We start from the raw sequence: 14063 nt of genomic DNA on the forward strand, positions 1-14063 counted from the left end.
TCATAAAAAGGTTACGACATTTAACTGAGGGTTTAGAATTTTTCAAGATGACTGGGCTTTTTCCTGTGATCTGTGAGTTTCTCTTGTTTGGCTTTAGGCTTAAAGAATTCCTGATCTAGAGTCAACTGCAAGCAAGCCAGGCTTCCAGGCTGGTGTCCCATTCGTATTAAAACATTCCCTTTTTACACGTGTATGGCCTTGTGATTCAGAAGGCATGGTTTTAATACCCAAAGCCTTTTAACTTTTTAAACTATTCCAATGAAGAAATTGCTGAAACAGTAACTTTTTTTTTTAACAAGTCTTGTTGACAAATTCGTTAGCATTAAATTGTTTTTCCTAGCTATTGATTAGTTTTAATGTAGATTTATTTCTATGTAGTCTGCTTTCTGTGCCAGGATATTTTCTAAAAATGAGATAAGTTCTTAGATGTATGGAAATTTGAGGAACTCTTCGATGTCATATTCAGTAAACCTCAGGATGGCAATAAGGGAAATATGGAGCTGTTGATTTATGTGTATATGTATGTATGTGTATATTTGGGTTTGTGATCTAAACACCCAGGAAATAAATTTGATTTATAGCTTCTTTCTTGACCAAGTTATTTTAAAGTTTAGCATGGTGATAGAATTATTTGGAAATATTGATTGGTTTTTTCTTTTGCAAGTGTATTGCTACTTAACAATTAAATGATTAAATGTAGCTCAGGGCTTTGTTTTATTTCTTTGTGTTGTATTTGAGAGAATTAAATGGGTTGATTCAGAGTTTTAAGAAATAGAAGTATAGGTAATAAAGGAGAATTACAGAATCTGTTGGCCTGCATTTGTAAGATCAGTCCACCTTGAGTTGCCCAGTTATTTGAATTTATCAGAGAAAAATAGTACCAAGTAAGTATAAATATTCAAATAGTTATTGAATATTTCATTAACATATATATGCCACCTTTAGTTTTCTTAATTCCCAATGTGAGAAATTTGGATGATTTTCATAAATATTCAAAAATTATTCTGCTGTACAAAATTGAGAGTATTGTTGAAAGAGATAATAATTTGCTCTTGGGTCTTTTTATTTCTTTTATGAAAACCCATCTCCAAAAAAATTGAAAAGTTGCTAATTGCAATGAGGGTTTTCTATGAAGTTATTAAATTTGATTCTTGAATTGTATGAACTTCCTCAATAGCTTTGCTTATACTTGTATATAAACAGAACATTTTAATATAAGATTTGGTAGTATAGTATGTTGCCAGTCTGCAGCTCTTCTATAGGAGAAATGAAGATCTTTGCAAAAGATTTGGGGACTCCAGATTTTCTATGTAAGGTTAAAAAAAATGTTTTTTATTATATGAATGAAGTCAGTAAAAATGACTTTCTTTTCTCCAGCAATATGAATATCATGTCTTATAAAAATTAATAACAATAGGCATCATTTGGCTGGCAGAAATAGCATTTCACATACTCTTTTTACAGCAAACTATAGACAAAGTCTGATATGATAAAGGAAATGTAATTTTTTTTTTTTTTTTTGAGATGGAGTCTCGCTCTGTTGCCCAGGCTGGAGTGCAATGGCAAATCTTGGCTCACTGCAACCTTCGCTTCCTGGGTTCAAACGATTCTCTAACCTCAGCCTCCTGGGATTATAGATGCCACCCCACCTGGCTAATTTTTGTATTTTTAGTAGAGACAGGGTTTCACCATGTTGGCCAGGCTGCTCTTGAAACTCCTGACCTCAAGTGATCCACCTGCCTCAGCCTCCTAAAGTGCTGGGATTACAGGTATGAGCCACCATGCCCAGCCAGGAAATAGAAATCTTGTACAGCTCTTATAGTCAGAAACCTGATTATTCCAGAGATGAGAGTGCTATCTAGTGATCATCTACACAAAGCTACTAAGTAAGGTCAAATGTTTAGAGCCCATAAAAGATCACATAAAACCAATAACAAGAATATTGCAAGCCAGCCCACACTGTGTGAAAGAAGTTTATAGAGTCCACTTGAGTGCATTAAAATATTTTGTGTTCCTTGCTAATTCTAAAATAATAAAAATTTAACAGAAATATGGAATAGGAACAGGTTTTAGAATAAGAAAAGGCTTCAGAAATCATTTGATTATCCCCTTTCATTTTGCAAAGTGAAACTAAGGGTGTGAAGCTACCTCCTCAAGTGTTATATAGGTGGCAACAGAACTAAGATTAGAATATACTTTACATATCTATTAAATAATTTAAGATAGAATTTGAAAAGTTGTGATGGGAAATTATTTTATTTTGTTGTTAGTTTTTAAAATTTATATACAGTAAAGCTAACCCTTTTTTTTTGAGATGAAGTCTCACTCTGTCGCCCAGGCTGGAGTACAGTGGCATGATCTCAGCTCACTGCAGCCTCCGCCTCCCATTTTCAAGCGATTCTTGTGCCTCAGCCTCCTGAGTAGCTGGGATTATAGGTGCCTGCCTCCATGCCCAGCTAATTTTTGTGTATTTACTAGAGACCAGGATTTCACCATGTTGGCCAGGCTGGTCTCGAACTCCTGACCTCAAGTGATCTGCCTGCCTCAGCCTCCCAAAGTGCTGGGATTACAGGCATGAGCCACCATGCCTGGCCCAAGACTGACTTTTTAAATAAGTTCTGTGAGCTTTAACACATGTATGGATCCATATAAACTACCACTACAAACAGGAAACAAACAGTCCCATCACCCTAGAAAACTTCTGGCTGTCCCTTTTTAGTCAAAATCTGTCCCTACATCTAACAATTACTGATCCATCTCTACTTCATCATTATAGTTTTACCTATTCCAGAATATTGTATAAATGGAATTTTATTTCCTAGCCAAACTGTATCCAGCTTTATTAAAGATACTTAACATAAATAATCATGGTATTTCAGGCAGGACATGGGCAGAGAATCATTAACAGTATACATACAACAACTTTCAAACTCCCTTCTTGAATGGACTACCAAAAATCAGAAAGCCACTATAAACCCCATGAAGTCTTCATGTGATGCTGTGAACAGGGAAAGTTTAGAGTGAGGTTGACATTTCACATTTAAATATTGTTTAACAACTTTTCACAAGCCAATCCTGACTCAGGCAGTGAAATGAAATGGCAGAATTTATCTGAAGATCCAGTCTAGAAATGGAACCACTGCTCTTTTGAGGGGCTCCATCTCAGTGGTATCACTGGAACATCCAGATTGTCTGAAACACTGGTAACCAATGATTGGGGGTCAGATCCCAGCAGATGTCTGGGTTTAAGGAAGTTAAGTCTATGCTGAAAGGTGGAAAGGGAGAAAAGAACGTAAAAACAAATTTGTTTTTCCATCCCACAGGCTTTTGTGCCAAGGAGGCCATGTGTGTCTAAGTCAGGGAGTCCCTCCTCCTGAGATCCAAGAGGAAGTCTCTCAAAACTAGAAGGGAAAGGTATTTTCCCCACATCAATCCAGCTTTGGAGACATTTTATTAGTGACATATACCCCTTCCCCCAAAAACAACAGTAAGTGTTCTGTGTACTAACAACATAGCTTTGAAAACACACACACACACACACACACACACACACACACACACGCACCTTGGGAGGCCAAGGCAGCCGGATCACTTGAGGTCAGTTCAAGACCAGCTTGATCAACATGGTGAAACCCATCTCTACTAAAAATACAAAAATTAGCCGGGTGTGGTGGCATGAGTCTGTAATCCCAGCTACTCAGGAGGCTGAGGCTAGAGAATGGCTTGAACCCAGGAGGCAGAGGTTGCCGTGAGCAGAAATCGCACCATTGCACTCCAGCCTGGATGATAGAGTGAGACTCCGTCTCAAAAAAAAAAAAAACCCACAAAATTCTGCATTTTTATAAAACTTGATAAAAAATAGTATTTCAAACTGTATAGTCACCAGAAGTACACAGTTATCAGAAATGCACATGCTTCATTTGGCATCTCCAGCACCCTCACCTTTCTGTGCCTGGTCTATTTTGGCATCTCTATATTCTGCAGGCTTATTCTCCTTGCCAGTGTCAGCTTTTCCCGTTTTTCCTTTGGGTACCTTCTCTCCATTCTTTGCAGGGGCCTTTTTAGGATCGGTCTCTGGCTTTGGAGGAGCAGGTTTAGCAAACAACCTCGCAGATCTTCTCTGGGGTTTGTCCCTCACCTTGACTTTATCTCCTTTAGCATCCCCTTCAGCCTTTCTCTTTGGCATGGTGGTGGTGATGCTGGCAGGACATAGGTGCATTGTGTGGGCTTTGGTCAGTCTGGGGATCGTTCTTGCTGCTGCTTCTTCACACTGCTCCTATAAATTGAATTATTATATACTCTTTTTGAATCTAGCTTTTCTCTCAGCTTAATTTTTTGAAATTCATATGTTGTGTGTATTAGTAGTTCATTATTTTAATTGCTGAATAGTATTCCATTGTATGACTGTATCACAATATACTTAATCACCTGTTCATGAACATTTCGTTTCCAATGTTTCTTCAAAAGACTTCATTTTTTTAGAGCAATTTTAGGTTCAACATCAAAACTGAGAAAAAGGTATAGAGATATCCCACACACCCTCGTCCCCACAAGTGTATAGCATTCCCTATTATCAACATCCCCACCAGAATGGTACATTTGCTACAATTGATGAACCTTCATTAAGACATCATAATCACCGCAAGTCCATAGTTTATATTAGTGTTCACTCTTGGTGTTGTACATTCTATGGGTTTGGATAAATGCGTAATGACAGCTGTCTACCATTCTAGTATCATATAGAGTATTTTCACTGCCCTGAAAATCCTCTGCATTCTGCCTGTTCATCCCTTTTCCTTCTCTGGCCCCTGACAACCCACTGAACCTTTTACTCTCTCCATGGTTTTAACTTTTTCAGAATGTCATATAATTGGAATCATACAATATGTTGCCTTTTCAGATTAGTTTCTTATTTTCAGGTTTTATCTATTATGAATAAAGTTGCTATAATTTTTTTCTATTAGAACAAAAATATTTACTTACAGATATGGTGATCCTATTAGTGAGCTCTTAAATAGTTCACAAAATTAATTCACTTTTTAAACTTTTTATTTTGAAAAATTATAAATTCACAGAAAGTTGAAAACATAGTACAGAGAAGTACCATGTTTACTGTACCATTCACCGAGTTTCCCCTGTTAGTTCCATCTTATGTAGCTATAGAACAATATTAAAACCAGTACATTGACATTGCTGTAAAGCAAGTAGTATATCGTTCTTTGGTATTTTATCACATGTGTAGATTCATGTAACCAACACTGCAACCAAGATACAGAATTCCTTAACCCAATGATGTCTCTTTGCTGCCTCTGTATAGTCTCACGCACACCCACTCCCTTCCACCATTCCTCACCCTTGGTAACCATCTCTATAATTTTGTCATTTTGAGAATGTTATATAAATAGAATCATATAGTATAAAACCTTTGAGATTGGCTTTTTTTTACTCAGCATAATGCCCTTGAGATCCATCTAAGTTGAGATGTCAAGAATCATTCCTATTTATTGCCAATATAGTTAGTTTTCCACAGTATGGATGTGTCACACTTTGTTTGTTTGTTTTCTGGCTTTCCTGCAGGTTACTTGAATACTTTTTAGCATTCAGTGTTTTAAAGTATATCTCTTTGTATGGCTTTTTTTCATCACTCTAGATACTACATTTTGTATGTAACAAATCATAGTTGGCTGTACTACAGTGCTACTTGGTGATGCTACATTTTATCACTTCCAGTAAAGTATAGAAACTTTTGCTCCCTTTATTCTCCCCCATTTAATTATCTTAACATTTTTAAATGTTTCTAATATATGTATATGTGTATATTATGTGCATGTTTATATATATATTTTATGTGTATTAATGGTTTCATTTTCTTTATATACATTTTGAACCATATCATACAGCATTATAATTTTTGCTTCAGCAATCAAACATAATTTGAAAAACTCAAGTGGAACAGGAATCTGTTGTATTTATACATATTTTTCATCCTTCTGTCATCCTTCCTTCCTCGTTATCCACGATTCCTGGATTATTTGAGATCTTTTTTCATTTCCTTTCTGCTTAGAGAATTTTCTTTATTCTTTTAAAGCAGGTATGCTAGTGAGAAATTACCCTTTCTCTATAAATATTTTTATTTTTTTCTTCATTGCTGTAGGATATTTTTGCTGGATAAAGAACTCTGAGTTAACAAGTCTTTTCTCCTAGCACCTGAAAGATAAATCGTGCCAGTTCCTTCTGGCTTCCATGGTTTTTAATGAGAAATTTACTGTCGTTAAACTGTTTTTCCCCTCTAGGGAAAATGTTATTTTTCTGATGCTGCTTTCAAGATTTTTTCTATGTCTTCAGTTTTCAGAAGTTTGACTTTGATGTGTTTTGGCATGGATTGATTTGGGGTTTACACTGGGGTTTACTTGGCTTCTTGAATCTGTAGGTTTATGTCTTTTGAGAACTTTTCAGTCATATTTTTTCAAATTATTTTTCAGTTCTGTCCTTTTTTCCTCTCCTTTTGAGACTCTGATGACAGGAATGTTAGTCTTTTATTATAGTTTCACGAGTCACCAGAGTTCTGTTTGTTATTTTTTGGTTTGTTTTCTTCCTATTGTTCAGAATGGCAAATTTCTATTGTTTTATTTTTTAGTATACTGATTCCTTCTTCTGTCACATCCATTCTGCTATTGAACCCATCCACTGACATTGATTTCAGTTATTGTAATTTTGGTTTTGTAATTTCATTATTTACATTCTATTTTTCTCTGCTGAGACTTTTTTTACTCAGGCTTTCTGTTCTTTTCATTTGTTTCCAGTATGTTGGTAATTGCCCATTGAAGCATTTTAATGGTGGCTGCCTTAAAATCCTTGTGAGATAATTCTTTTTCTTTCTTTAAAAAATACATTTTTTTCTTTTCCTTTTTATTTTTTTATTTTTAAATTTTATTTATTTACTTATTTATTTGAGACAGAGTCTCACTCTGTCGCCCAGGCTGCACTGCAATCTCAGTTCACTGCAACCTCCGTCTCCCGGTGCACCCATCACCCTAGAAGTACACGCTGTACCCAATACGTAGTCTTTTATCCCTCATCTCCCTCTTGCTCTTCCTCCAAGTCCTCAAAGTTCATCGTATCATTCTTATGTCTTTGCGTGCTCATAGCTTAGCCTCCACTTATGAGTGAGAACATTCTATGTTTGGTTTTCCATTCCTGAGTTACTTCACTTGGAATAATGGTCTCCAATTCCATCTAGGTTGCTGCAGATAGTTTCCTTTTCCTACTTTATGTTTTTGTTTGCTTTGTCAAAGATCAGTTGACTGTAAGTATTTCGCTTTATTTCTGGATTCCCTATTCTGTTCCATTGGTCTGTGTGCCTGTTTCTATTCCAGTACGATGCTGTTTTGGTGACTATGGCCTTAGAGTATCATTTGAAGTTGGGTAATGTGATGCCTCCAAATTTGTTCTTTTTGCTTAGTCTTGCTTTGGCTATGTGGGTTCTTTTGGTTCCATGTGAATTTTAGGATTGTTTTTTTCTAGTTCTGTGAAGAATGGTGGTGGTATTTTGATGGGAATTGCATTGAATTTGTTGATTGCTTTTGGCAGTATGGTCATTATCACAATATTGATTCTACCCATCCATGAACATGGGATATGTTTCTATTTGTTTTGTCATCTATAATTTCTTTCAGCAGTGTTTTGTAGTTTTCCTTGCAGAGGTCTTTCACTTTCACCTCTTGATGAAGTATATTCCTAAGTTTTTTGTTTTTGTTTTTAACAGCTATTATAAAAAGGATTGATTTCTTGATTTGATTCTCAGCTTGGTTGCTATTGATGTATAGCAGGGCTACTGATTTGTATACATTAATTTTGTATCCTGAAACTTTGCTGAATTCATTTACTAGTTCAGGAGCTTTTTGGATGAGTCTTTCAGGGTTTTCTAGGTATACGATTATGTCATCAGCAAACAGCGACAGTTTGACTTCTGTTTGCCAATTTGGATGCCCTTTATTTCTTTCTCTTGTCTAATTTTTCTGACTAGGACTTCCAGTACTGTGTTGAATAGAAGTGGTGAAAGTGGGCATCCCTGTCCTATTCCAGTTTTCAGGGGGAATGCTTTCAACTTTTCCCCATTCATTATAGTGTTAGCTGTGAGCTTGTCATAGATGGTTTTTATTACCTTAAGGTATGTTCCTTCTTTACCAATTTTGCTGAGGGTTTTAATCATACATAAAGGGATGCTGGATTTTGTGAAATGCTTTTTCCACATCTATTGAGATGATCATGTGATTTTTGTTTTTAATTCCTTTTATGTGGTGTATCACATTTATTGACTTGCCGATGTTAAACCATCCCTGCATCCCTGGTATGAAACCCACTGGATCATGGTGGATTATCTTTTTGATCTGCTGTTGGATTCGTTTAGCTAGTATTTTGTTAAGGATTTTTGCATCTATGTTCATCAGGGATATTGGTTTGTAGTTTTCTTTTTTTGGTTATGTCCTTTTCTGGTTTTGGTATTAGAGTGAAACTGGCTTCATAGAATGATTTCAAGAGGATTCCCTCTTTCTGTGTCTTTTGGAGTAGTGTCAATAGGATTGGTAACCAGTTCTTCTTTAAATGTCTGATAGAATTCAGCTGTGAATCCATCTAGTCCTGGACTTTTTTTGTTGGTAACTTTTAAATTACAATTTCAGTCTTATTTCTTGTTATTGGTCTGTTCAGAGTTTCTGTTTCTTCCTGGTTTAACCTAGGAGGGTTGTATATTTCCAGGAATTTATCTATCTCCTCTAGTTTTCTAGTTCATGCACATAAAGGTGTTCATAGTAGCCTTGAGTGATATTTTGTATTTCTGTGATATTTTGTAGTATTGGCTGTTATATCTCCCATTTTGTTTATAATTGAGCTTATTTGGATCTTCTCTCTTCTTTCTTGGTTAATCCCACTACTGGTCTATCAATTTTATTTATCTTTTCAAATAACCAGCTTTTTATTGCATTTATCTGTTGTATTTTTTTGTTTGTTGCAATTTCATTTAGTTCTGCTCTGATCTTGGTTGCTTATTTTCTTCTGTTGGGCTTGGGTTTGGTTTGTTCTTGTTTCTCTAGCTCCTTGAGGTGTGACCTTAGATTGTCTTGTTTGTGCTCTTTCAGGCTTATCGATGTAGGCATTTAATGCTATGAATTTCCTGTTAGCACTGCCTTTGCTATATCCCAGAGGTTTTTATAGGTTGTGTCACTATTATTGTTCAGTTCAAATAATTTGTTAATTTCCATCTTGATTTCACTTTTGACTCAGTGATCATTCAGGAACATGTTATTTAATTTCCGTGTATTTGCATGGTTTTGAGGGTTCCTTTTGAAGTTGATTTCCAATTTTATTCCACTGTGATCTAATAAAGTGCTTTGTATAATTCGATTTTCTTAAATTTGTTGAGAGTTTGTTGCCTGTCATATGGTCTGTCTTGGAGAATGTTCCATGTGTTGATGAATAGAATGTGTATTCTGTAGTTGTTGGGTAGAATGTTATGTAAACGTCTATTAAGCCCATTGTTTCTTTGTTGACTTTTTGTCTTGATTACCTGTTTAGTGCTGTCAGTGAAGTATTGAAGTCTCCCACTATTATTTTGTTGCTGCCTATCTAATTTCTTAGGTCTAGTAGTAATTGTTTTATAAATTGGGAGCTCCAGTGTTAGGTGCATATCTATTTAGGATTGTGATATTTTCCTGTTGTATTAGACCTTTTATCATTATGCAGTGTCTCTCTTTATCTTTTTTAACAGCTGTTGCTCTAAAGTTTGTTTTGTCTGATATAAGAATAGCTATTCCTGCTTGCTTCTGGTGCCCATTTGCATGGAGTATCTTTTTCCACCCCGTTACCTTAACTTTATGTGAGTCCTTATGTGTCAGGTGAGTCTCTTGAAGACAGCAGATACTTAATTACTGAATTCTTATCCATTCTGCCATTCTCTATCTTTTAAGTGGAGCATTTAGGCCCATTACTTTCAACGTTAGTATTGAGATGTGAGGTACTATTCTATTCATTGCTCTATTTATTGCCTGAATACCTTTTTTTTTTCATTGTGGTGTTGTTTTATAGGTCCTGTGAGATTTATGCTTTAAGGATATTCGATTTGGGTGTATTTGGAGGATTTGTTTCAAGACTTAGAGCTCCTTTTAGCAGTGCTTGTAGTGCTGGCTTGGTAGTGGCTAATTCTCTCAGCAGTTGTTTGTCTGAAGAATACCATATATTTTCTTCATTTATGAAGCCTAGTTTTGTTGCATACAAAATTCTTGACTGATAATTATTTTTGTTTAAAGAGGCTAAAGATAGGATCCCAGTCCCTTCTAGCTTGTAGGGTTTCTGCTATGAAATCTGCTGTTAATCTGATAGGTTTTTCTTTATAGGTTACCTGATACTTTTGCCTCACAGCCCTTAAGATTCTTTCATTCATCTTGACTTTAGATAACCTGATGACTGTGTGCCTAGGTGGTGATCTTTTTGCAATGAAATTTCCCAGGAGTTCTTTGAGCTTTTTGTATTTGGATGTCTAGATCCCTAGCAAGGCCAAGAAAGTTTTCTTCAATTATTCTCTCAAACATGTTTTCCAAACTTTTAGATTTCTCTTCTTCCTCGGAAACACCAGTTATTCTTAAATTTGATCATTTAACATAATGTCAAACTTCTTGGAAGTTTTTTTGTTGTTGTTGTTGTTGTTGTTGTTGTTGTTGTTGTTGTTGTTGTTTTGAGATGAAGTCTTGCTCTGTCATCCAGACTGAAATGCAGTGGTGCAATCTGGGCTCACTGCATCCTCCGCCTCCCAGGTTCAAGTGATTCTCCTACCTCAACCTCCCACATAGCTAGGATTACAGGCACACACCGCCACACCCAGCTAATTTTTATATTTTAGTAGAGACAAGGTTTCACCATGTTGGCCAGACTGGTCTCAAACTCCTGACATCAAGTGATCTGCCCTTCTCGGCCTCCCAGAATGCTGGGATTATAGGCATGAGCCACTGTGCCTGGCTTGTTCATTTTTTAAAAATTCTTTTTTCTTCTTTGTCTTTATCAGATTGGGTTAATTCAAAAGCCTTGTCTTCAGGCTTGAAGTTCTTTCTTCTACTTGTTCAATTCTATTTCTGAGACATTCCAGTGCATTTTGCAATTCTCTAAGTGTGCCCTTCATTTCCAGAAGTTGTGATTAGTTTTTATTTATGCTATCTATTACACTGGAGATTTTTCCATTCATATCCTGTATCTTTTTTTGATTTCTTGGATTTGACCTTTCTCTGATGCCTACTCAATTGGCTTAATAATTGACTTTCTGAATTCTTTTTCTGGCAATTCAGAGATTGTTTTTCCTGGTTTGGAGCCATTGTTGGTGAGCTAGTGTGATCTCTTGGGGGTGTTAAAGAACCTTGTTTTGTCTATTGCCAAAATTGTTTTTCTGGTTCCTTCTTATTCGAGTAGACTGTATCAAAGGGAAGATCTGGGACTCAAAGGCTGCTGTTCAGATTCTTTTGTCCCACAGGTTGCTCCCTTCATGTGGTGCTCTTCCCTTTCCCATAGGGATGGGAATTTCTGAGAGCTGAACTGAAGTGATTGTTGTTTCTCTTCTGGATCTAGCCATCCAGCAGAGCTCTTAGACTCTGGACTGGTACTGGGGAGTATCTGCAGAGTCTTATGATGTGATCTGTCTTCAGGTCTCTCAGCCATGGATACCAACACCTGATCTGGTGGAGGTAGCAGGGGCATGAAGTGGATACTGTGAGGGTTCCTGGTTGTATTTTTGTTACCCGAGCTGGTTTTGTGTTGGTTGGCCTCCAGATAGGAGGTGGTGCTTTAAAGAACATATGAACTGTGGTAGTATAGGGAGGATGAGGTGGAGGTTGGGGCCATAGACCTCTCAAGAGGGTATATCCTTGGTCTTCAGCTACCAGCAGGACCATCAGATGTGGACAGGGTTAGGTGTGTCTGAGCTCAGACTCTCCTTGGGCAGGAATTGATGTGGCTGCTGTAGAGGATGGGGGCGTGTTTCCCAGGCCAATGCAATTATGTTCCCAGGAAGATTATGGCTGCCTCTGCTGCATCACACAGGTTGCCAGGGAAGTAGAAAATGCCTGCAGCCAGAGTCCTCATACAGCTCCCATGCAGCCTACAACCCAAAAGGCTGGTCCCACTCCCACTGTGCCCCCCAACCAACAACACGGAGTTGATTTCCAGGCAGCCAGTGAGGAGGGCTGAGAACTTTGTCCCAGGCTATAAGCCTCCCCACTGAGAAAACTAGCTGACTCACAGTTCCTTGGCTGTCCCACAGAGCCTACAGCAGCAATCCAGCTCCTTCAAAGGGTCTGTGGATTATCTCAGCTTTCCTGGTATGTTCCTGCGGTAGTTGTTGGAGCAGAAGTTCATGATGTGAGTCTCCACATGCTACTGTATCCATCCAACTGGGAGCTGAAGTTAGTCTTGACCCCTATCTGCCATTTTTGCTCCCTTGTAAGATAATTCTTATGTCTGTTATCTTGGTATTGGTATCCATTGATTGTCTTTTCTCATTCAAGTTATGATTTTCCTGATTCTTGATATGGCAAATGGTTTTCAGTCAAAACCTAGACATTTTGGACATTATGTCATGAGATTTTGCATTTCATTTAAGTCTTCTGTTTTGGCAGGTCTCTTTTGATAGTATACTGGCAGGGGGAAAGGATGTTGCCTCATTACTGTCAGGTAGAGGAATAAGTTCAGGGTCCTAATCATCCTCCAGTGACACTTGGTAGGAGGCACCTGTTGTGGGCAGGGGTGGGAGTTTCAGCTTCCTACTAGGCCTCTGATGATGCCAACTCTGTGGAGTGAATACTTAGGAGTGAAACTATTTGGTTCTTTGGTAAGTTTTTAAATTTTATTTTAAACTTTGGAAGAAGCTGCCGAACTTTTTAAAAATGTTGATAAAATTTTCCATTCCTAGCAGCAATTTATGAGCATTTCAGATACTCTACATCATTGTTGTCCTATAGAACTTTCTGCAGCAATAAAAAATTTTCTATATTTGCATCATCCAATATAGTAGCTACTGACATAGACACCACAGCTCGACATTCTTGCTAATATTTGAAATTGTCAGTCTTTCTACATTTATCTTTTCTATGTGTATGAAGTGGTATCTTATGGTTTTAATTGTTTCATGTACTTACTGGCCACTTAATTTTTCTAATTCTGTTTTTAAAACAGCAGAAGTTTTTAATTTTTATAAATTACAGTTTATGAGGTGAGTTCTGTTTTGTGTTTTTATGGTTTCTCTTTATCCTAAGGTCATAACATCATTTCCTTTTTCTTTTTTCTTGATGTTTTGTAGTTTCACTCTTAGGTTTATGATGCATTTTGAGTTTATATGTATGGTGTGAGGTAAAGGGAGAGTTCATTTTCATGCCAGGTAAATATCCTATTCTACACCATTTGTTGAAAATATTATCTTCCTATATTGAATTAGCTTGACACTTTTGTTGAAAATCAATGTAGCATATATTTGTAGGTCTATTTTTGTATTCTCTATTATGTTCCATTTGTATGTTTATCTGCAGGCCATGATCAAACTATCTCAATTGCTCTAGCTTAGTTATAAATCTAGAGATCAGTTATTAGAAGTATTCATACTTCATTCTTTATTTTCAAAATAAGTTTTTCATTTGGGTTTTCATATACATTTTTAAAAATTGTTATGCATACACAACAGTTGTACATATTTCTGGGGTACATGTGATATTTTGATACGAGCATACATTGTGTAATGATCAAATCAGGGTAATTGGTATCTCCATCAACTCAAAACATTTATCATTTTTTTTGTGTGGGTAGCATTCTGAATCTACTCCTATAGTTATGTTGAAATATACATTAAATTATTGTTAACTATAGTCTCCCTTTTGTGCTACCAAACACTAGATCTTACTTCTACTATCTAACTATATTTTGGAGTTTAAAAAAATTTTTTTGAGATGGAGTTTCATTCTATTGCCCAGGCTAGGCAGTGGCGTGATATTGGTTCGCTGCAACCTCTGCCTCAGCCTCCCGAGTAGCTGGGA

At 36.7% G+C, this 14063-nt stretch overlaps 1 protein-coding gene across 33 annotated transcripts in view; it reads left to right on the top strand.

The window, feature by feature from the left end:
* Positions 1 to 14063, top strand: part of LOC105491024 (pseudopodium enriched atypical kinase 1) — a 305249-nt gene that overhangs the window by 144100 nt on the left and 147086 nt on the right. For 3 of the 33 annotated variants that reach the window (XM_011757110.3, XM_011757109.3, XM_024795807.2), the window contains one exon: positions 3324 to 3414. The exons of 28 other annotated variants lie outside the window; for them this stretch is intronic. The gene's annotated coding sequence lies outside the window, so the exon portion shown is untranslated. Of the gene's footprint in view, positions 1 to 3323; positions 3415 to 3465; positions 3488 to 6954; positions 12400 to 14063 lie in introns of those variants that run through there. 2 more of the 33 variants (XM_024795811.2, XM_011757125.3) reach the window with 2 other exon arrangements.

Source organism: Macaca nemestrina, chromosome 7 (assembly GCF_043159975.1).
Source record: "Macaca nemestrina isolate mMacNem1 chromosome 7, mMacNem.hap1, whole genome shotgun sequence".
NCBI classification, from domain to species: domain Eukaryota; kingdom Metazoa; phylum Chordata; class Mammalia; order Primates; family Cercopithecidae; genus Macaca; species Macaca nemestrina.